Source organism: Rhincodon typus, chromosome 32 (assembly GCF_021869965.1).
Source record: "Rhincodon typus isolate 14 chromosome 32, sRhiTyp1.1, whole genome shotgun sequence".
Taxonomy (NCBI): domain Eukaryota; kingdom Metazoa; phylum Chordata; class Chondrichthyes; order Orectolobiformes; family Rhincodontidae; genus Rhincodon; species Rhincodon typus.
In genome coordinates, this window is record NC_063363.1 from 6,660,358 (window position 1) to 6,684,753 (window position 24,396).

Sequence of the window (24,396 nt, forward strand, 5' to 3'; positions counted from 1 at the left end):
GGCAGTACCTGTGGAGAGAAATTAGAGTCAATGTTTCAGGTCAAGTAACCCTTTCTCAGGGTTATGAGGAAGAGTCACTGGACCCGAAATGTTAACGCTGATATCTCTCCATAAACACTGCCATACCTGCTGAGCTTTTCCAGCAATTTCTGTTTTTTTTGATTTCCAACACATTTATAAAAAGTTTTACAGTCTATTTGAAAAACTAATTTTGCAAAGCACAATGGTAAATAAATTCTCTATAAGAGAGCTGACACTGATGAGATGGGCTGAAAGGCATCATTGTTCATTTTTACAAACGGTTGTAATTCTGTGATGCCCAAAACATTCTATCTTTGACTGATTATTACAATATTTACATTCTGGGTTTTTGAAAAAAAATTGTCAATTCTATCAAATTAATGAAGTACTTCTTTTCACTGTCATATGGAATGAGGAGATATGAAAGGGGATAATTAAAATAATTAAACTTAATTGCAGCTAGAATTAGAAGATTTGGTTTGAAAGGTAAACTAGAATTGATATTTCCTGACCTTTGACTTTAGAGAACATATCAGGGGTAATAGATATAGGACAGATGTCAGAGGTAGGTTCTTTACTCAGAGAGTAGTAAGGGCGTGGAATACCCTGCCTGCAAAAATAGTAGACTCGCCAACTTTAAGGACATTTAAATGGTCATTGGATAAACATATGGATGATGATGGAATAGTTTAGGTTAGATGGGCTTCAGATTGGTTTCACAGGTCGGCGCAACATCGAGGGCCGAAGAGCCTGTACTGTGCTGTAATGTTCTATGTTCTATGTTCTATGTTCTATGTTCTATATATTTCTTGGATGCAACAGTCAATAAAGAGGGAAGAAATTTGGACAGGGAGCGGCACTTTGCAATCCTGAGACAGAGTGGGTTTGAAGGTGGGAAATATGAGTAGGAAACTTGAGAAAACAAACCTAATACTGTTAAGGAAGACAGAAAAAAAATTGAAAAGCTAGAAATAATTGGAAGAGTGGAGTGACAATTTGAGCAGAAGATTTTAATTTAGCACAAAGTTTAGGTTTAGGTTCATAATTTGTGACTAATATTTTCTTTAAAATTCTTTCATAGGATTTGGGTATCACTTAATTGAAGGAAAGGCAGCACGTTTCCAAGTCAGGATAGAGTATGCCTTGGCGAGAAACTTGTCAGTGGTGGTAGTTTTTCTGTCAGTAGGGATTGAGGATTTGGAAGGTGGTGTCAGAAGAGCCTTGGCAAGTTGATGGTGCATCTTGTAGATAGTACACACTGCTGCCACTATGCATCAGTGGTGGAGGGAGTAAATATCAAAGGAGGTGGATGAGGCGCTGGTCAAGTGGGTTGTGTTGTTCTGGATGTTGTTGAGTTTCTTATGTGTTGTTTGAGCTGCATGAAGATGAGAGCAATCCATTACGCTTCTGACTTGTGCCTTGCATCTGGCAATGATGACGTAACTTCCTCCCTTTTAAATTATAGATTGTCTTTGAATTACTGTCTCTATATTCCATGTCATAACATCCCCTTTATTCACTTCTCACAGTGTTTGTCGGCACTGATTTTAATCTTAATCCCTTGGTTGCTAACTCATCTTCAGTTGAAATAAGGAAAAGCTCATTCCCTTATCATAGGATTTGGGTATCACTTAATTGCACAGTTGGTCAATGCTTTTGGACATAAACAAGCTTTTCTGTTGAGGAGATTGTAACTACCCCCCAGAGCTCAGTGATCTTCTTGAGTAAGTTGCTGAGTGCAACAGACCAGGAAAGCCCTAGATTTGATCTCTAGTCTGTGCCATGTTAGATAGTGTTAAGTCAGGGCAGCAATGGCAATGCTGACTGTTTATCACTGCTATAGCATTGTTTACCACCACACAGATTTCAGTCACAGTGAGAGAGCTGTGATCTTCCGAGAGTTCAATGCTCCCTTGGGCATCATGGCTTCAATGTGCTACTCTCCTACCTTTAATTTAAGAAGAAATGAACATTAAAACAGGTGAAGACCATTCAGCCCTTCAAATCTGTTTGGTCATTCAACATCACAGCTAATCTCTATTCTAATTCTATTTACCCACCTTGATCCACATCTTTTGAGACATTTATTTCACAAAAGGTAGTGATCTCAGATTTAAAAGGACTAATTGAGTTGGTATCAACTGTGGGAGAGAGTTACACATTTCTATTACCTTTTGATGAAGATGTGATTACTAATTTGAGCTGCATGAAGATTTTAAAGTTTAATAATTTTGATTTTAAAGTTTTTAAGGTTTTCAAGTCCCCTTCTCATAGACTCGCATCTATCCCAGCAGCAGAAAAAAAATCTCTATCAATGCCTATCAAAATTCCCAAATATTAAAAAAAAACCTCATTTATATATTCAGTATTTCCAGACTCCACATCCTCTCCTTCCAATGTAATGTAATCCATGATTAAAGAAAGATTTACAGTTTAGCAAAGCCAGAATTGGTATTTGAAAAAAAAACCCAAATCTTCAAGGAGTATGTTCAATGAATTTCAAATTCTGCAAGATTATAGAATGCAAGTTATTAAATGTCTGCACGTTATGAAAACAAAAGTGACTAGGTCAAGGGGGAAATGATATTTTGGCTTAATTTCCCTATTGTGTTTAAAGATCTGTGTATACTTTATGAGGATCAGCAAAAGTGATTCTCTGGAGTCAAGGCATTTGTTAATACTAATTACACATCAAGTATGATAGGTTTCTTTTTCTCATAAAGATGGATTTTAATTAAATTCTAATGTGAAAGTAGTTCTTTCTGTCAGCTGAACATGACCTAAAACTTAACGAATTTCTGTATGAAATAAAAATTTGGATAAGTTGAATTTCTGCCACCACCACCTCTTTTCCTTCCTGTGTTGAGGTCAACATAAATTTTGATGAAAATGAGGATTCCTTGGTTTTAATCCTAATTTAAAGATCAGGCCTAAGGTTATGCAAACTTCTTCCAAAGTTTGACTTTATACGCTTGGATTGAAGTTTCTGTTTCTTTGAGTGTATAAGTGTGATTCAGTTGAGACATTAAGATTAAAGGATTAAATAGGGTAAGGTAAAGAGAAAACCCTTTTGTTTCAGGATTTGGGAACGAAGAGGCAATATCTGAAAACTAGAGCTAGATTATACAGGGGTATTGTCAGGAAGCACAAAGGATAGTTGAAAAAGCTGTTGAGGTTTGGGGTCAAATGCAATCTTCGAGACTGAGACTAATAGATTTTTGTAGACAAGGGATTTGAGAGTTACAGAGCCAAGACAATTGGTTAAGATATAGATCAATCATGATCAAATTGAATGACAAAACAGGCTCAAGGGGCTGAATGGCCTGACCCTGTTCCTGTTTTAAATAAATGGGGTCAAACTGATGGCCTAGTGGTATACAAAACCCTGGTTCGGCCACATCTGCAGTATTGTGTCCAGTTCTGGTTGCCTCATGACAGGAAAGATGTGGAAGCATTGGAAAAGGTGCAGAGGAGATTTACCAGGATGTTGCCTGGAATGGAGGGAAGGTCTTACGAGGAAAGGTTGAGAGAGCTAGGGCTTTTCTCTTTAGAACAACGAAGGATGAGAGGTGGCTTCAAGGAGGTGTACAAAATGATCAGAAGTATAGATAGAGTGGATAGCCAGAGACCTTTTCCTAGGGTGGAGGTAGCTATTACAAGGGGGCATAGTTTTAAAGTGAGTGGAGGTAGATATAGGGGAAACGTCAGAGGTAGGTTCTTAACTCAGAGAGTGGTAGGGGCGTGGAACGCATTGCCGGAGAGGGTAGTGGAGTCGGCCTCATTAGGGGCATTTAAGCAGCTATTAGATAGGCATATGGATGATAGTATAAGGTAGGGGTGGAGATTAGATAGACCTTAGGCTTAGGGTAAAGGTTCGGCACAACATCGCGGGCCGAAGGGCCTGTATTGTGCTGTAGAGTTCTATGTTCTATGTTCTATGGTATTATCACTGGATTGTTAATCCAAAGCCCCAGATAAGCTCTGGCGACCTGGGTTTGAATCCCGCCACAGCAGATGGTGGAATTTGAATTCAATAACTATCCTGAATTATGAGTCTAGTGAAGATCATGAATCCATTGTTGATTGTCAGGGAAAAGCCATCTGGTTCACTAATGTCCTTTGGGGAAGGAAATTGCCATCCTTACCTGGTCTGGCCTACATGTGACTCCAGACCCACAGCACTGTGGTTGACTCTTAACTGCCTTCTGGGCAATTAGAGATGGGTAATAAATACTGCCTAGCCAGTGACACCCTCATCCCGTGAATGAATAAAGGAACTTGTTAGCTCAATTTCCCAGTCAACCAAAAGCCCAAAATTATTATGTATCCATTACCGAGAGCAGCAATTATTGATTAGGACAGGAGTCAAACTTAAAAGACTTGCATTTAAAAAGAGGTAAATAATTTTGTTGTCTGAACTTTTAGTAACAGGACGTAATATGTCTATACACATAGTTATTGGACTTTCATAGCACCTTCACAAATGGTTTGTTGTCCCAAGTGCCTTAGCCAGGGAAGCCCTTTTGTACTGTAGTCATTTTAGCCAAGAGCAAAAATCAAAATTGCTTACAGCAAAATTGCATGAACAGCAAAAGCGATGGGTGAGCATTTCATCTGTTTAGTGCAAAACACCCCAACTCATTCATTAATTTCACCACAAGATCTTCTTACAACATCATCACCTGTAAGTTCCCCTCCAAGCCGCTCACCATCCTGAGTTGAAAATGTATCGCGGTTTCTTTGATATCGCCGGGTCAAAATCCTGGAATTCCCTCCCTAACAGCATCGTAGATCTTCCTACAGCATGTGGACTGCAACAGTTTAAGAACGCAGCTCACCACCACCACCTCAAGAGTAACTACGGACAAGCAATAAATGTGACCCAGCCAGCTGATACACATCTGGGGTTCCCCTGCAGATGTTGATACGCACTTGGGGTTCCCCTGTAGATTTTGACACTAGATTCCTTGTTCTGATACCTATAACTCAGCACCAGCTACTCAACAGAGCAGTGTTGTCACCTCAGAGTATCGTTTTCATTATCTTACAGTTCAGAATCAATATGTTGGCATGTCAACAAATGCAACAAAAAGAAGACTAAAGTTTTGGAACACTGAGCTCACCAGACACCAGAAGCAGAGAGCTATGAGAATCTTAATTAGTCCCTGGAAATATCTCAGGGACCGGGCATTTTGAGAGCCTGTAATAAGGTTGTTATTGTGGGAATAAGTCCTCATATAGAACAAAGACCCTAAGGTGGCATATTCACGCTGAGGAATATAATGAATGAATGATACAATTAAAAGTAAATGATACATTTATTATTTATAAGTAAAAAAAGATTATGGGTTTCCCATATGCTCCCAGGGAATAAGTCTCCTGACTGGACCATGACTTCCTGACAACCTCTTATGTCATGAAGTTTTCATTCACAGGTTGAATATGATTTTTTCAATATGTTCCTGGAGTCAAGATGCTGAGGTGGGAGCTCAGTTTCTGAATTGTGTGGCTGTACTGAAAACAATCTCTGGACAGGAAACCTGTTGCCTCTGCTCCTGACCAATTTCATTTCTCGTTGTGGTTGACATGCCTGTTATTTGTTCCATTTGGCATGCTCTGGCTGGAACCTTTTGAAATGTCACATCCACTTCTTGAGTGACCTAGAATGGAGGGCCACAGCTATAAGGTTAAGTGCAAAAGATGGAGCAGGAGGAGAAGGGCAAACATAGTTTACACAGAGGATTGCAATGCACTAGTGGGCCTGAAGGGAACTTTTGTCAACATTTAATAGATTAGGAATGTGGTAAGTGAAAAGATGATTAAAGGATATTGGAAAAAGCATACTGGGCAGATAGGATTAAGACCACAGCTCATTTGGAAGATAAACATCAACAGACATGACTGAATAACCTATTTCTATATAATAGGTTAGGGAGATAGAGAGAAAGAAATGGAGAAAATTGAAAGTAAAGTGCTTTGGGATGAAAATTGAACTGAAGGAACATTATAGGAATTCTAAATCTATCAGAATACCCTGTAGTCTGCTTTTGATTTTAAAGAATTCTTTGAGCCTTTGTGGCTTATCAAATCGAGCACAACTTAAATTGACTGATTTAGTTCTTTTTGTGAAGAGAATAGAAACTGGTTCAAAATTTCCAGCTTGAGGCAGGCAACTGAAATCAGCAGCGAAGGATATTACATCTCTTCTTCTCTACCAGAACTGGGACAGAAACCATCTCTTTCAACTGCTATTAAGAGCTATTAAAGAGACATTATTGGTCTATTTGATTTCCCAGGTAACTTATTACTTCCGATGTAGTTACAAGCATGAGAAGCCTTTGTCTGCCAGTGTATCTTGCCATTGGTACTTAAGCTGTATACAGTATTTTGGCAAAAGGTACAAACATACTGCATTACATGGGGCCATTTTTCTTATTGTGCCATTAAGGTCCCTCAAAATGAATGGCCTGGGTTACTCCTACTTTTCCTTCTTCTAGCCCTGCAAATTTTTCCTTTGCATACATATGCAAGGATTCTTACAATGATAAATCATGCCTGATCTGATCTATTGCTAAGCCAGCAGAGGACAGCATTGCTTGTGAACCCATCTCAACATGTTAAGCCATGTGAAAACCTTTGGAAAAAGACAATTAGTCTAAGTAATGCAGAATCAAATCCCATTCTTTCTCCTAAAATATATCAAATGCATTTAACACTATGGGAGATCTCCAGCATGGGTTTTAAAGGACCGGCTATGAAGGATTTTTAAAATACATTTTCTGTCTGCCTGAAGGATGGCTCCCTAGTGAATTTTTATAGCTCACAGTCGAGGTGTATGACTGGCAAATCATAAAAATAACTCAATGTCTTTTTCTGCTTTCTTTTGCATTTTGCTATGGTCCTGGGTAGAAAGTTCTTCCTCCCGATTTCCTCATTATTTTAAAAACTTGTACTTCACTTTTTGGAAGCATGTCACCACTGGAAATGGATTTATCAGACCGACTGTCCCCTTCTGAATATTGAGAATTGTAACATGGAACAAATCAAGCGAGACCTTTTTTGGATTAAGCCTGGAACATGAGGACTGAGATTAGCAATCAGCGTAGTTTAAACACAGAGGATGCTGCAGGAACTCAGCAGGTCTGGCAGCGTCTGTGGAAGAGAAACAAAGATAAAGTTTCAAGTCCTAATATGACTCTTCTTCAAGAACTGAAGAACTTGAAATGCTAACTCTTTTCTCCCTCTACAGATGCTGCCAGATGTACTGAGTTTTCTGTTTATGTTTCAGATTTCCAGTACTGAAGTTCTTTGTTTCATTTTACTAAAAACTCTCTTATCTGTTTCAGTAGTGCCAGTAATGAGAGTCCAAAGTCTTTCTTGAACATATACTGTACTCTACCAATAGCCAACAATCACATAACTGGGATTGCTCCTCATGAAAAGTGATGAATATGAGTTTAGCTGATTGTTATAGACTGAAGTAGTATCAAGAAGGCCTGCAGGATGGAATAGTCACAACAGCTCTCTCATCTGCTTTTTAATTGTTTTTTTACAAACTTTATAATCCCACCCTGACATTAATACTGGATGAAACAGATGTCAGAGTGAAACCTGGCTTGATAGACCCTGATTTTGTCATTTATTTCGGAAATGTGGAGGTCAGTTTCTGAACAATTTCACAAGAGCCTGGCAGTTTGTTATTAACAAAATGAGTAAAACATTCAGTAAACAAGAAAGACATGAACATTATTATACTAGACAAAAAAGTTCGAAAGATTTCATTTCAAACACCAAAAACGAATCAAAAACTTACACTATTACTTTAATCCTGGCAATATCCTTACAAACACCAAAACTCCAGGAAAGATTTACCTCTCCCTCCTCACCAAAGTGTCTAGCTCAGGCTTGTGCAGATGCTATTGGTTTCATTCAGCTGAATTCCTGCACATCCGCTAGATGTTTTTCTTCAGCTGGTATCTCTCCCTGAGAGAACAAAACAAACTACAAACTAAGTATAACTTTAATTTCGGAGCAAACACAAGTTCAGGAGTCCTGTGCTATTTAATATTTGAGAGTTTCTTAGAGACACGCATGTATACATACACGCGTGACACATATGCACATGAAAAGGATGGATTGAAGTTTAAATGAAACAGTCTTGAAAGAATAATCAGTTTACACCAGCTACGACCCCAAGGGATCTTGATAATCATCAAAGTAACCTCAAAACTTGTAACTGCTTTAATTTATAGATTTTCTCCAATCTCACCTTCCCGTGTGTGTGTGTATGTGTGTGTGAGACAGAGTGAGACAGAGAGTGTGTGTTGCAGGATTTAAGGAGAGTTTTAACATTTTAATCAGTCTTATATTTTATTTGAATGAATTTGAAGCAAAAACACCTCCTTATGTTTGTTAACTTGAGAGATTTACAAAGAACAACAAAGAACAAAGAAAATTACAGCACAGGAACAGGCCCTTCGGCCCTCCAAGCCTGCGCCGATCCAGATCCTCTATCTAAACCTGTCGCCTATTTTCCAAGGATCTGTATCCCTCTGCTCCCTGCCCATTCGTGTATCTGTCTAGATACATCTTAAATAACACTATCGTGCCCGCCTCTACCACCTCTGCTGGCAACGCGTTCCAGGCACCCACCACCCTCTGCGTAAAGAACTTTCCACGCATATCTCCCTTAAACTTTTCCCCTCTCACCTTGAAATCGTGACCCCTAGTAATTGAGTCCCCCACTCTGAGGAAAAAATCTTCTTACCTAGTTTATTCTTCCATATATCTCTGTACACTGTCAAGTACACACTGAATAGGGGAAATAAATCACAACTCTTTAAAAATTCAAACTTTGAGATAACCAATCTTGAAATCCAAGAAGAAGAATTTTACATCCCTCTGGATTTGCTTGTAACAATAGAAATGGAACTGCAGTGACTCTGACTATAATTCTGCAAACAAAAAGATTAGCAAGGCTTTACAGATTCAGGTATCATAACATTAGTCTTGCTGTCAACCTAAATCAACAATATGAAGCTTAAGCCTCCATTTTCTAAACTGGCACAACGTAATCTCCACTAGGGTTAGACTGGCATTTACAAAGAAGTTATATTGCCAGTGCAAGGGTAAATTAGCTTTGAAGTTACATCAGTCCAATTTTTTTTTTACGTGCTATTGGATTGCATTGTACAGGCAAATCAGTCCAACAAGTTTGTGCAATCATTTATGGCCTATGTGATTTTTCTCCCACTTTTCTTCATCTCATCCTATTTGCATATCCTTACGTTCCTTTCTAACTCACATATGTCTCGCTTTCCTTCAAATATTTGCATCAAATAAAGGCCCTTTACCTCTGAAGAACCCAATTGTGTAGTTCATTGATCAATTCTCATTAGCAGATATACACATGACAATTAATGGTGGAAAAGCTATTAAGTCACTTTTGCAGAGCAATAAGTCCCCTATTTATCATAAATGACATTGATAACTTCTCAATGTAAGCCAATTAAAGGTTAACCTTCTAAATTACATACTCTGTGTACAGTATTGTTCAAGGCTCGTAGAGTTATAGAATCATGGGGCACGGAAACAAACCCTTCAGTCCAACTTGTCCATGCTGACCAAATTTCCCAAACTAAACTAATCCCACTTGCCTGCATTTAGACCATATTCCTTTAAGCCTTTCCTATTCATGTAACTATCCAAATGTATTTTAAATGTTGTAACAGAACCTGCATCTATCACTTCCTCTGGCAGTTCATTCCACATATGAGCCACGCTCAGTATGAAAAAGTGCCCCTCAGGTTCCTTTTAAATCTTTCTCCACTCACCTTAAAAATATGCTCTCTAGTTTTGAATTCCCCCACCCGAGGGAAAATACCTTTGCTATTCACCTTATCTATGGCCGTCATGATTGTATAAACTTCTATAAGGTCACCCCTCAACCTCCTACGCTCCAATGAAAATATTCCCAGCCTATCCAGCCTCTCCTTGTAACTCAAAGCCTGTAGTCCCCTGGCAACTTTCTAGTAAATCTCTTCTGACCCTCTACAATTTAGTAATATTATTACTATAGCAGGGCAACCATAACTCTACATAGTAGTCAAAAAGTGGCCTCACCAACGTCCTGTGTAACCTCAACATGACATTCCAAATCCTATACTCAATGGTCTGAGCAATGAAGGAAAGCATTCGAGATGCTTTCTGAACCATCCCGTCTACATGTGATGCAAATTTCAACGAATTATGTTCCTGAACATTCAGGTCTCTCTGTTCTACAACAATTACAAGGGCCATACAATTAACTGCATAAGTCCTGCTTTGTTTGTTTTATCAAATTGCAATACCTCACATTTATCCAAATTAAACTCCATTTGCCACTCCTCACTTCATTGGCCCAATTGATCAAGATCCCTTTGTAATCTTAGATAACCTTCTTTACTGTCAACTGTACAGTACCACCAATTTTGGTGTCATTGCAAACTTACTAACCATGCCGCTTAAATTCTCATCCCCAAATCATTTATATGACAAACAACAGTGTGACAACAGCATCAAATACAAAGACAGGCATTTTGTACAGGGGCAAGAAAATGAAAGTGCGTAAAAGGCCAGAAATCTTCCATCTTAAAGGAGCTAGCATTATTACAGGTATACATTAAGTGGAAGTTGGTCCAGTGGGAGAGATGGAATGCAGAGAAAACTGCAAGTGGCTTGCTTTGTCCTGCATGGTGTTTAGTTTTTTTGAGTGTCGTTGGAGCTGCACTCATTCAGGCAGGCAGGGAGTATTCCATCACGCTCCTGACTTGTGCCTTGTTGATGGCGGACAGGCTTTGGGAAGCCTGGATGTGAGATATTCACCGCAGAATCCTCAGCCTCTGACCCACTCTTGTAGCCGCAGTAGCGAAATATAGTTGGTCCAGTCGAATTTCCTGTCATTCCAAAGAGGAAAATGAAAAAGATGCAATTAATACCTGGATCTCTCTATAAACTTACACAGAGAGCTAAGTCCTCCCTCCCTCTAAATGATCATTTGTTTAATTCTTCTACACGCATGGGACTACTTTCTGTATTTTTCTCCAGCCCATGTGCTACTGCCAATTTTTTTCATAATGTTATGATCCCAGTGCAGACTGTCAATTATGAGATCATCAAATTATGTTACAATTTCGTTAGGTATCAGGAAATTTTAGTTTTAAGGTAAATCGAGGTGAGATTGAGGGACTTAGTAAGAGAATAAAGCAACAAGATCCCAGTTTAGGACGGATAGCAATAGTGTACATTACAAGTCAGTACAAAAATACCATCTATAATACATCTACACCGTATTTCTAACACCCAGAACAAACATACAGTAAACGTCAGGAATATACTGTGACTGAACACCCCACAGCATTCATCAAGTGGTAAATGTTACATTGATAAGGTGGGGGAATTTCAAGACTAGGGAGCATATTTTTAAGGTGAGAGTAGAAGGGTTTAAAATTGACTTGAGGGGCAATTCTTTTACTCAGTTTGTGTGTGGAATGAAATTCCCGTGGAACAGGTGGGTATGAGGACAGTTACAACATTTAAAAGACATTTAGGTTAGTACATGATAAAGAAACGTTTAGAGGGAAATAGGCAAGCACACACAGTTGGGACTAGTTTAGCTTGGTGTTATGGTCAGCATGGACTGGTTGGACTGAAGGGCCTGTTCACTGTATGACTCTGTAAGACAAGTCCCATGGAATTCTCAGCAACACCCCAAGTGGTAAACACACAGTGGGTCATCAAATCTCATTATACTTCACTAGGAATCACAATTCATGCTTTTTTGGGCTTTATTGAAACTGTAATCCAGTATTTATTCACTGGCACAACTATAACTTCTCACCATGGCTAATTTTGCCAAGCTAGATATATTCCTGGGTTTTCCCTGAGCTTTCAGCTTGCTCATTTATATGTTGGAAATGTTTCTTACGGACTTTTCCAACCCCCATTCTCATACCTGCACTGAAGTATAAATGCTCACAGGCTTCTTCTGAGCCCCTCACAGCCTCCAACAAACGCAGCCAGTGACCTTCCCACTTCCTCAGCATCCCCGACTTCTTCTGAGGACTACACTAAACTCTACAACTGGTTTTCACTTCTTCCCTGAAGGACAGCTGAAAAACCAGCATTTCAAACATGGAGTGTTTCTGTCCAACTCAACTGAATCCACAAACTATTTTTTAGCAACCCGTAAAGTGGCCTGAGGAACTTATTGAGAAACTCATGTTGTAGGTCACACTTGAATGTTTTCACCTAACCGCTCTTGGAATACAGCATTCCATAAATGTTACATTTTCACAGAATGCTTGAAAATGGGATTGTTCATCTGATGGAGTGCCTCCCATGGGTGGTGCCTTGGTAGAATGCACAGACACCCAAAAATCAGGAAGACAGACAGAGAGAGAGAGAGACACACACACATATACACACACGCATACATACACACGTACACATGTGCATACACACACACACAAACAAACACACAAAGACACACAAACAAACACGCAGACTTGCACATATACACATACAAATGAACAAACACACACGTGCTCAACTCACATTTGCAGAGAAACGTGCACATGAGCAACACAAACACACATGCACAACTCACACAGCTACACAAACACAAAAACACATGTTCAACACACACATGCAGAGAGACACACAGTCCGCATACGGATATATGCACAAATACATCCACACATAGATGTCCATATACAGAGACACACACATGTACATATTCACTAAAGATATTAATCCTAGATGAGCTGTTATAGGGATGAATTCTCAACTAATAATGAATTGGAGTAAAATTGAAATTGTGGAATAAAATGTCAGATTCTATAAACAGTAGTATGCATTGAATTTATCCCTAGTCAGGATGCATTGCTGATTATTTTGTGTACATTCCACAAAAATTTAGACATTAAACATTGGGTTGAAACTTCCTCATGTTGATAATTTCAGATGACAGATTAACAGGGATAACTTTATTTTAATTGTGTAAAGTTCATTCTCTACCATCAAAATGTTGCAGAATGTGCTTCTTGCAACAGATTATTTACTCAAATGTTGTGCAGAATAAGTGTGCCCTGAGTGGCTAACCTGTGTTTAGCAATGGAGACACAGGAGCTAACATTTTTGGGTTGAGTTAGAAGTGCAGGAAAAATACCATATTGTTTTCAGCGCTGCAAGAAAGCAGAGAAAAAGAAACCTGCACCTAAATTGCAAGAACAATGTTGATGACACAGCTTGCTATGACACTTAGGATGATGAGAAAATATTTGAAGGTTTCAGTTCAGTGCCCAAAGTGTGATTTTCATCATTTCACATGATAATTGCAAGGTCTTAGATCCAGGTGAATTCAACAGTTTGCTGGCTGCCCTCATGGATGTGTAGAGAAACTGCCAGTAACCTGGAGAATAAGTTCTCTGTTTTTGACCAAGTTTGCTCAGAGGCATTCACTAGGATGCAATCTATTTCTTTGCTGCTTAATATACACTGATTTTCAACTTCATGCATCACATTCTAGTTGGATTGGCTACAGAATGCTGTATGCAATGACTAAAGTTTTATAACCCATCAATACGAATTGGCCAGCATTGTACTTGAATATTGAAAAAGATCCTTCAACAGCAACTTCCAAATCTGTGAGGTCTTTGTCCTAGAAGGGCAAGGGAAGCAGTTGCAGGGGAACACCACATCAGCAAGTTCCCCGCTAAGTCACAACTCTTCTGGATGTGGAACAATATTGCCATTCTTTCACTGTCATTGGTGCAACATCTTGGAATTCATGATAAAAGGTGTATAATAAATTAGTATTATGGTATGGGATTTAGATTTTTAAAAGTAGAGGCAAGTGGGATTTGGTTTTAGTTCTGTGAAGCTAACTTTTTTTAAGAAAGAGGTCAGAAGGTCATTTGAAACAGTGAACTAAAGACTTGATTTCTAAGAAAGCATTTGATTCGGTCAAGGACCTAGCTAGGTATCTGTGGTGTTAATAGATGAATTGTTTATACTGTTGAGTTTACGGCTGATAGTGGAAAACAGGGATCAAAAGCACAAATTTAGATTTAGCTTCAGAGTAGGACATTCACATTTCCAGTCAGGAGAATAGTTTCACCATAGCAGAAGGGTTTCAGTTTGCGAAGCCTCCAGTTGTGAGCATTTTATCGTAATTTTCAAGTTGTCAGAACACAAATAAAATCTAGACCAGCAGAATTGAAAAATAGTTAATGATGGCAGACCTAGAACACAGTCATAAAACTGTACCAGAGAGATAGCAAGAACTGTACCAGCAGTAAAAAGAGGGGACTGGGCAGAGTCAGTTGAGTAAGAAATTAAAGAATTGAGATTAGAGTGATAATTCCCTGGAATTAAATATATGTAAAAGATATTGCTGAGAAATAGGTTTTGCTGTTTATGTTAAAATCTTTCTAAACTATCATTCATAACTTTATTTTTTTCTTCTTTGACATTATAAACTTATGTTCTCTTGTTAAATAACATTTGCAGCCTCATGTATATAAATTCAGTGAGTAATCACCATGGTAACCAACAAAATTAAGACTTGCATTTCAATTAAAATTAAACCAATGATCTATCACACCATGTTTCATTCTGTGATGTGACTTGTCCGGTTTTGCCATTGGCTGGGATCATAATATTCCCTCCCTAACAGCATTGTGGGTATACTCACACCACATGGTTTAAGAAGCAGCTCACGACTATCTTCTCCCGAGAAGTTAAGGATGGGCGATAACTACTGGCCCAAAAAGTGACACCCACATCTCACGAATAAAAAATAAACGAAACGTTCCTAACATTAAAATTATGAATGCCTTTGTTGAAGGAATGCAGAGTTTCCTTTCAACACGTTAATTGAAATGAAATTCGTTTTGGATGGTTGTCTGATATGGGTCATAGTGATTGATAGGTTATTTTACACTCTGTCCAATTTCTTTTTCTCTTTTGTCAATGGAGAATAAAACCTGTTGTCAATTCAATATCATCCATTTTGCAGGAATGCTTCAAATTAACTTCATCCCCAGAAAGAGGTATGTTATAGAATATAAACACACAAAAATGACAGACAGTAAAAGACAATCAAAGCCACCCTAAAGAGAAGGATTTGGATTTATATATTTTTAAAGCACAAGATCAGGATGTCCCAGACCACTCTACAGCAAATGAAACACTGTCACTGTTTCAATGTTGGAAATGTCGTAGTCAACTGGACTGTCGTTCTCAACTTAGCTCTTAAGTCTCACAGCCACTGACTCAAAGGCAAGACTGATCTGCACCAGATTGGAAAACAACGTGCAATAAAAGACTTGCTGGACTATCAAGCCTACCCCATACTGATTTAGTAGCTCTAACATTATATCTTTTGTTGTAGCCATGTGATACCCTGTGAAAAAGCAGAAATATTATTGAGGAAACCATAAAGCCAATGATGGAAAACAAGGTTTGGAAAGTTCCTCTCTGGGCCCCTTCATGAAATCAACAGAAGGTTTGAGTTTTACGTGGACCTCATATGTCCATTGGCTATTAATACATCACCTTTTTTTGGATTTGGATCGCAGCCTCAGTCTGCCAGTAAAGCAACAATTAAAATATCACACAAGGGTGGCACAGTGGATCAGTAGTTAGCACTGCTGCCTCACAGTGCTAGGGAGCTGGGTTCGATTCCAACCTCAGGCAACTGTCTGTGTGAAGTTCTCCCTGTGTCTGTGTGGGAGTTTCCTCTGGGTGCTCTGGTTTCCTCCCACAGTCCAAAGTTGCGCAGATTAGATGGATTGGCCACAGGAAGTGCAGGGTTACAGGGATAGGGTAAGGGGGTGGGTCTGGGTAGGATGCTCTTCAGAGGGTTGGTGTGGACTTGTTGGGCCAAATAGTCTGTTTCCACACTGTGTGGATTCTATGATTCTATCAACCAAATGGTTAAGGATGTACACAAATGAAGGTTGTTCTGACTATAGGGTGGAACACTTCCCAATTTAATTATGTTGTGTCTGGATCAAGTCATACTAGTGGTAGCAGAGAATGTCTAAAAGTTTCTTTGACGTGCTTCTATAATGTGCCTCAGGCTATACCACACAAACATTCACCCTAATGCACATCTTTTCCAAAACCAGCTAACGTGAGCAAAAATCCAAACTGGGTGGCAATTATTGCTGACTGTAGTTCAATGGCATGCTGTGGATCCACACCCAAACCCACTAAGAACTGAGCTGACATTTTCCAAATGTGACATAAACTCAATTATTAAGAAGAAGAGAGATAACAAGGTGCAGGGCTGGATGAACACAGCAGGCCAAGCAGCATCATAGGAGCAGGAAGGCTGATGCCTCGGGCCTAGACCCTTCATCAGAAAAGGTATTAAGAAGAAGAAACATGTCAGTGTTTGCTGGATTCAATCCAGAGCTGTTAGGAGCAGATGCTAATTGGCTTTGTCACTTCCTTGTTTCTTGACTCTTGATGTTAGTACCGGCTCTTTAAAAGAGTTACCTATGGTGATGTATTTTGAATGATATAGTAGGCCCCATTGGGTGAACATAAAGCTTATTTAATTGGCTTCTACTCGACAATTCTGAAGAAGGGCAGTTCCTTTGAATCATTGAATCCCTACAGTGTGGAAACAAGCCCTTTTGCCCAACAAGTCCACACTGACCCTCAGAACATCCCACCCAGACCCATCCTCCTAATCTGCACATCCCTGAAGACTACAGGCCATTGAGCATGGCCAATCCACCTAGCCTGCACATCTTTGGACAGTGGGAGGAAACCGGAGCACCCGGAGGAAACCCACACAGACACGGGGGGAATGTGCAAACTCCACACAGTTGCCCAAGGGTGGGATTGAACCTCGGTCCCTGGTACTGTGAGGCAGCAGTGCTAACCACTCAGCCACCGTGCTGCCCACATTCTCTCTGACATCGGGTCTTCTTCAAACAAGATCAGTTCAGAAACAAATTATCTGTTTTCTTTTAGTTACTCATGGGCTGTGAACATCACTGGCTAGTTGTTGCCCATTTATTTCCCATCCCAAATTGCCCAGAGGGCAGCTAAGAGTTAACTACATTGCTGTGAGTCTAGAATCACATGTAGGCCATACCCTAGGATGCAAGTAAGGATATAAGTAAGTAAGGGTGTAAGTAAGTGAGGATGGTAGATTTCCTTCCATAAAGAACATTTGTGAAACTGATGGGTTTTTATAACAATCAACAGTGGTTACATTGTTACCATGAATCTAACTTCTATCTTATTCACTCACAAGATGTGGGCATTGCTGGATGGGCTAACATTTTTTGCCCATTCCTTCAGAAGGTGGTGGTGAGCAGCCTTCTTGAACCACTGCAGCCAATTTGGTGTAGGTAGACCCACAAAACCAATAGGGAGGGAGTTCCAGGATTTTGACCCAGTGACAGCTTCTTATTAAATAGAAATATCTCCATCTACCATCGTAGGATTTAAAACCATGTTCCCGTACATTAGCCGGAGGTCTTGGAATTGCTAGTCTACACTCAGTACCATTCAACAGTAGCTCCCCTTTATTATTACATTGTTGTGTGTAGGAGCTTGCTGTGTTCAAACTGGGTGCAAAATATTCTAATTTACAATAGTGACACTTCGATAATTGCAGATCAATTTTCATTTTGTTTCTTTCTTCTTTTGTTTTCCTGTGCCCTTTTCTGATAGCTCTACTTAAACATAGACAAAGTAAAGCAGACTTTTACCTGTGTCTATTGGAGAAAATGCTGCATATTTCAAAGATTAGCCACCAACGCCTAGATGTCAGTTTGGATCCTGCCTCTTAAACCAGGAGGATCAGTGAAGGTAGCTGTCATTAATCTTTCCATATTTGTTTTCATTGCACTTATTGGCTTCTCAAAACGTAATCCTGAATGTTACAGGAGAGATAATTAGGAGCTGAGCATGGTTCAATGTTCACCATGTTAAACACATTAATCATGTTTTACATTGGTGGAGAGAAATTCCATTTGTCATGGTTAAATTGTGTTTGGAGCAAGCAAATCATTTTTTACTGCCTCTACCAGAATAATATGTCACTATCCTCACGCATTTCTGTTGTGGGTTACTTTTTACTTCAAATCAGTGGGATGGTTTACAAAACTCTAGGGATTCCCAGTTCATCACTTGAATCTGAAACTGTCACTTCAGAAATGTTTAACCTCGCAGGTCTTCAGACATCATTGAACAGAAATTATGGTTCAAAGTTTTAAGACTAATGCAATTTGAGGTTTGGCCAACTCATGTATGCTGACCAGGTTTCCTAACCTAACTTGTCCCATTTGCTTGCATTTGGCCCATTTCCCTCTAAACCTTTCCTATCTATGTACCTGTTCAAATGTCTTTTAGATGTTGTAACTGTACCTGCCTCTACCACTTCCTCTGGCAGTTCATTCCACATACGCACCGTTATCTGTGTGAAAAAATCGCCGCTTGGGTCCCTTTTAAATCTTTCTCCGCTCACCTTAAGCCAATGCCCTTTAGTTTTGGTCTCCCCTACCTAAAGCATCATTGTTGCTTGATGGATAGATCCCATACATCTAAAGAAGAGGCTTGTGGGTTCATGTCCCATTGTGAAGACTAGGGGAGTATTATCCCCAGATGAGATATTCGTTAAGACGTTAGTGTGTGGGAAATGACTTCAGCCAGGGGTATATAGAGCAGGCAAACCAAGGCAATAGTCGGCGTACAATGCTGACTCAATGCTTGTGGGTTCATGTCCCATTGTGAAGACTAGAGCAGTAGGTTGGCACAGCAAGATCTTATGAATAAGATGTCAAACTAAAGTCCCACTAGATCTTTCAGGTGAAATATTCCATGGCACTATTTCAAAGAAAAGATGGGGATGTTTTCCTGATTAACATTTACACTTTTATACATTTTGATACCTATATTTATACACTTAGTTTAACATAATGAAATCAGATTCCAGTTATCATTATTTTGCTGTTTATGGTATGTCACTGTGTAAAATTGGTTGCCATATTTGCACAGTAGAGCTACAGCAACGTGTCCAAAATGCCTGCAAAGTGTTTTGGGAAGTCTGGGCATCTTGAAAGGTTCAATATAGGGCAAATATTTCTTCTTTAATTTTTAAAGTCAGCAACGCTGCCATCATTGTTGATTTGAAGTAAGGATTTAAGACCAAGATGAGGTGAAATTTCTTCACTTGAAAGGTGGTGAATCTTTGGAAATCTGTACCGCAGGGGGACTGTAGAGACTCAGTCTTAGAATATGTTCAAGATGGAAATCAATAGGTTCCTAGATTCTAGTGACTATCAGGGATATGGGGATAGCATGGGAAAATGGTGTTGAGGTAGATGCTTGGCCATGATTTAGAATGGTGGAGCAGGCTTGATGAGGCTGAATGGCCTACTCTTGCTCCTATGCTCTGTATCCCAGACAGGGAATGATACTTGCCAGAATTGGAGGAGCACAATGACTTCAGGGTTGCAGCGCTGGAGGAGAATGCAGAGATAGGGATTAGCCACGTGGAGGGATTTCATCACAAGGATTGAGAATTTTAAAAGCCAAGGTATTGCTTTACCAAAAGGTCAATGTAAATTAGTGAGTACAGGAGAGCCGTGTGAACAGGACTTAGTGTGAATTAGAACTTGGGCAATAGAATCTCGAATGAGCTCAAGTTTTGGATCACTCGAATTCTATTTCTGTCTGTTCGAAGCAAAAGTATGACATTAACCATCACCCCTTAATGTTTGTCGGATAACCAAGGGTTCTGAAGCCAAACAGCCTCATTAACTGGCAGCGGTGAATTCAGCATAGATTGGGAATGGTACTCCTGCTCTCTACATCTGAACTCACATGGACAATGCCTTAATTTGCTCAACCTTTAAGTGAATGAAATGGATAAAGAGCTGCACAGTTTAGTGTTTCTGACAGATACTGTTACTTGAATAGAGTAGGGGCTAGAGAGTTGAACGCACACACTCTGGTCTGGCTTTCAAGCACAAAGGAATTACAAGGACATCATACATCCCGTGTTTCTTTATCACATGTAACTTTCCAGTAAGTTAGGAACATTCACTTGTGCCTGAGAGGGATGATGAATTTGTGTGAATAACAGGCCAATTTGAATTGCAATTGCAAGAATCCAACAAATCATTTTATGCCAAGTGAGTTTTCACCTCAGTTCATTTAAGATCTACTAAATATTCGTGAGATAAATTGTACTCTGTCCTGATGAGGAACCAATCTTGAAAGGTATGGCAGATAATAAATAATGGCCTTGGAGTGAAAATGATAGAAAAACACAAGCTAAAAATTAAGGGCAGTAAATTGGGCTCAATACTGCCCAACCTTTGTGAATAACAATGACCTTTAAACCTCCAGAACTGCACATCACAGGATTGTGGGGAGTATTATGCCCAGATGAGATATTCGTTAAGACATTAGTGTGTGGGAAATGACTTCAGCCAGGGGTATATACAGCAGGCAAACTAAGGCAATAGTCAGCGTACAATGCTGACTTAATGCCAGCAGTCTCATATTGGAGCTCAGTTCTTCAGTGAATAAACCTTCTCTTGAGCTTTCAAAACTGAACACACATTCAGGAGTGGCACAAACACCTGCCAGAACCCCCAATCCTGAATGGTATTTAAAAGGATAGTCAACGATTTAATGCATTGGTTGCTGGTTGTTTCCTTCAGACTGTTGCCATGAACCTACAAGTGATCAGTGCTTTCTGCAAAAGTTTCAAGTTGTCCAAATCAACAGGGAGTGTGCTATGGCAGTTGAATTTTACTGACTTTAAGGTTTTTTTGTGCAAACTATTTGCTCCCAGATGTAGAATTATAGAATCATAAAATCCACAGTGTTGAAGCAGGCTATTTGGCTCATCGAGTCCATACTGACCCTTATAACTGCATCCCACCCAGACTCATCCCATCTATATTATGCCTGTAACCCTGCATTTACCATGGCTAATCCACCTAGCCTGCACATCCCTGGACACTATGGGCAAATTTAGCACAGCCAATCCATGAAACCTGCACATCTTTGGACTGTGGGTGGAAACCAGAGCACCTGGAGGAAACCCACGCAGACACAAGGACAACATACACGGAAACACCACACAGACAGTTGCCTGAGGGTGGAATTGACTCCGGCTCCCTGGCACTGTGAGGCAGCACTGCTAACCAGTGAGCCGCCGTGCTGCCCCACCCCCCTGCCTCCCCCCCACACTGTGCCACCTGAGATATGGGGCCAGATGCAGCTATTCCCTCTGATATACAGCAGGATTGGAAGAATGAGCTGAGACTTTAGCAGGGACTTTGGATTCAGGAGAAAAGTGGAAATATTGGAGGCCTCTTTGCAAGGGGAAAGGCTGAGGTCCTCGGTTGGGGACGGGTATGTGAGGACTGAGGAGAATAGTAGGCAGTGAGTATAAGAGAGATGAGTGTGTATTGTGAGACCACAGTACTCTGTGTGTGACCATGAGGTAAATCATATGATTGTTATAAATGATTCTAATTTCTTGAGATTGTCAGCAAGTGAGTCCTGACTTGTCTGAAGCCAGCAGTAGATTCATTCAGACCTACAGGACAGAAAAAGACACTTCAGCCCATTGTGTCTCAGTCAGTCAAAAACAATCACCTAACTATTCCAATCCCATTTTCCAGCATTTGGCCTTCAATGTTATGCGGGTTTCCGTCTCTACCACTCTCACAGGCAATGAGTTCTGGATTCCCACGACTTCTCTGGGTGAAAAAGTTTTCCCTGACATCTCCTTTAAACCTTGTGCCCCTTTCCTTAAATCTCAGTCATTGATCCCTCCACCGAAGGGAAAAATTTTCTGCCTGTTTACTCTGTGAAAGTCCCTCATCATTTCATTCATCTCTATCATGCCCTCTCTCAATCTTCGCTACGCTATGGAAAACAACCTGTCCACTTTCTCTTTGTAGCTGAAATTTTACAGCAAAAAGCAACATCCTGGTAAATCTCTGCAACTCTCCAATGCAATCACATCCCTCCTATAGTGTGGATTCCAGAAATGCACATAATACTCTAGCTGTGGCCTAACCAACATTTTATACAGTTTGAACACAACCTTCCTACTATTAAACGCTATACTTTGACTAATAAAGGCAAGTATGCCATATGCCTTCTTAACCACATTATCTACCTGTGCACCAGTGACCTTAAGGGACTACTGTACATGCACACAAAGGTCACCCTGATCCTTGGTGCTTCACAGAGTCCTACCATTCACTATGTATTCCCTTGCCTTGTTTGGCCAACCCAATCGTCTGGATTGAACTCCATTTGTCATTGATCTGATAATCTGACCAGCCAGTCTATATCTTCTTGTAATCAAAGGCTATCCTTCTCACCATTTACCATCCACATGTTTTTGTACCAACTCTCCGGCATTCATGTCTAAATAATTTATATAAACCACAAATAATGACCCCAATACGGATCCCATTGGACACAGACTTCCAATTGGAAAAACTCCCCTCAACCATCTCCCTCTGCTTCATGCCACGTAGCCTGTTATAGATTCAATTTGCCAAATATTCTGAAGCCATTGGCTTTTACCTTCATTATCAGCCTCCCATGTCAAAAGGCCTTACCAAAAGGCCTTGCAAAAGTAGACGACATCAAAAGCTTTGCCCTCATCTGCAGAGGGATATAGATAGTCTAAGTGAGTGGGCAAAGGTCTGGCAGATGGAGTACAATGTTGATAAGTGTGAGGTCATCCATTTAGGTAGGAATAACAGCAAAATGGACAATGTTTTAAATGGTGAAAAATTGCAGCACGCTGCTGTGCAGAGAGACTTGGGTGTCCTTGTGCATGAATCGCTAAAAGTAGGATTGCAGGTGCAGCAGGTAATTAAAAAGGCAAATGGAATTTTGTCTGCCATTGCTAGAGGGATGGAGTTTAAAAACAGGGAGGCTATGCTGCAGCTGTATAGGGTCCTGGTGAGGCCACACCTGGAGTACTGTGTGCAGTTTTGGTCTCCTTACTTGAGAAGAGATATACTAGCACTGGAGGGGGGTGCAGAGGAGATTCACTCGGTTGATTCCAGATTTGAGAGGGTTGGATTATGAGGAGAGACTGAGTAGACTGGGATTATACTCATTGGAATTCAGAAGAATGAGGGGAGATCTTATAGAAACATATAAGATTATGAAGGGAATAGATAAGGGGGAGGCAGGGAGGTTGTTTCCGCTAGCAGGTGAAACTAGGACGAGAGGGCATTGCCTCAAAATAAAGGGAAGCAGATGTAGGACTGAGGTCAGGAGGAACCTCTTCACCCAAAGGGTTGTGAATCTGTGGAATTCCCTGCCCAGTGAAGCAGTTGAAGCTACCTTGCTGAATGTTTTTAAGGCAATGTTAGATAAATTTTTGAACAGTAAAGGAATTAAGGGTTATGGTGAGTGGGCGGGTAAGTGGAGCTGAGTCTCAAAAAGATCAGCCATGATCTTATTAAATGGTGGGGCAGGCTCGAGGGGCTGGATGGCCTACTCCTGCTCCTAGTTCTTATGTTCTTATGTTCTTATCTACACTCCCAGTCACCACTTTGAAAAATTCAATCAAGTTGGTCAGATGTGACCTCTCTTTAAAAAAACCCTGTTAACTATTCTTAATTAACCCCTGCCTTTCTAAATGCAGGTTAATTTCATCCCTCAGAATTGCTTCCAATAGTTTTCCCCCACTGAGGTACAACTGACAGGACATGGCATTTCAACATTGATATTAATCACTTGCATAAGGCCATTGAAACTCTGGAGGCATCCATTCATTAGGACTTTGTTCTTGAGCATAGATTGCCGTGGTTATATACTCCCACTGCCTTCTGAATGTTTATTTGCAGGCCTCTTGCCCTCCACCACAGAACATCGCTAAACTCTTCTATTCAAGGCCTCCAGTAATGTATGTGATGATCCTGGGTCTCCTTTCCCCTGTGTTGTGCCATTTTTCATTGTTCAGGTTAGATTCACTTCCAGCATGATTGCCCATGTCTACTCAGCCAAACTGCATGTCTCTTTTAAAGGGTAAACACCAGCTTTAATTAGTGCTGGTATGTTATAATATTGGGCCCTTTGCAGATGGATATACAACCAATGAACCGTGTATTTAGGGCAGGCTGCAGGTAGCAGAATGTTGACATTACGTATTACAATTCCCACACTCATTTTCCTGTGCATTCCAAATGAGCCCGTTCACATTTAAAAAATGAAAGAAGTATGCCTCGTTCCTGTTTTTAGAATCCAGCTAAGCATAATCTCAGCCTGGTGACCTGACCTTTTTTGCAGTAATGTTCATTACTAATGAGGCTGGAA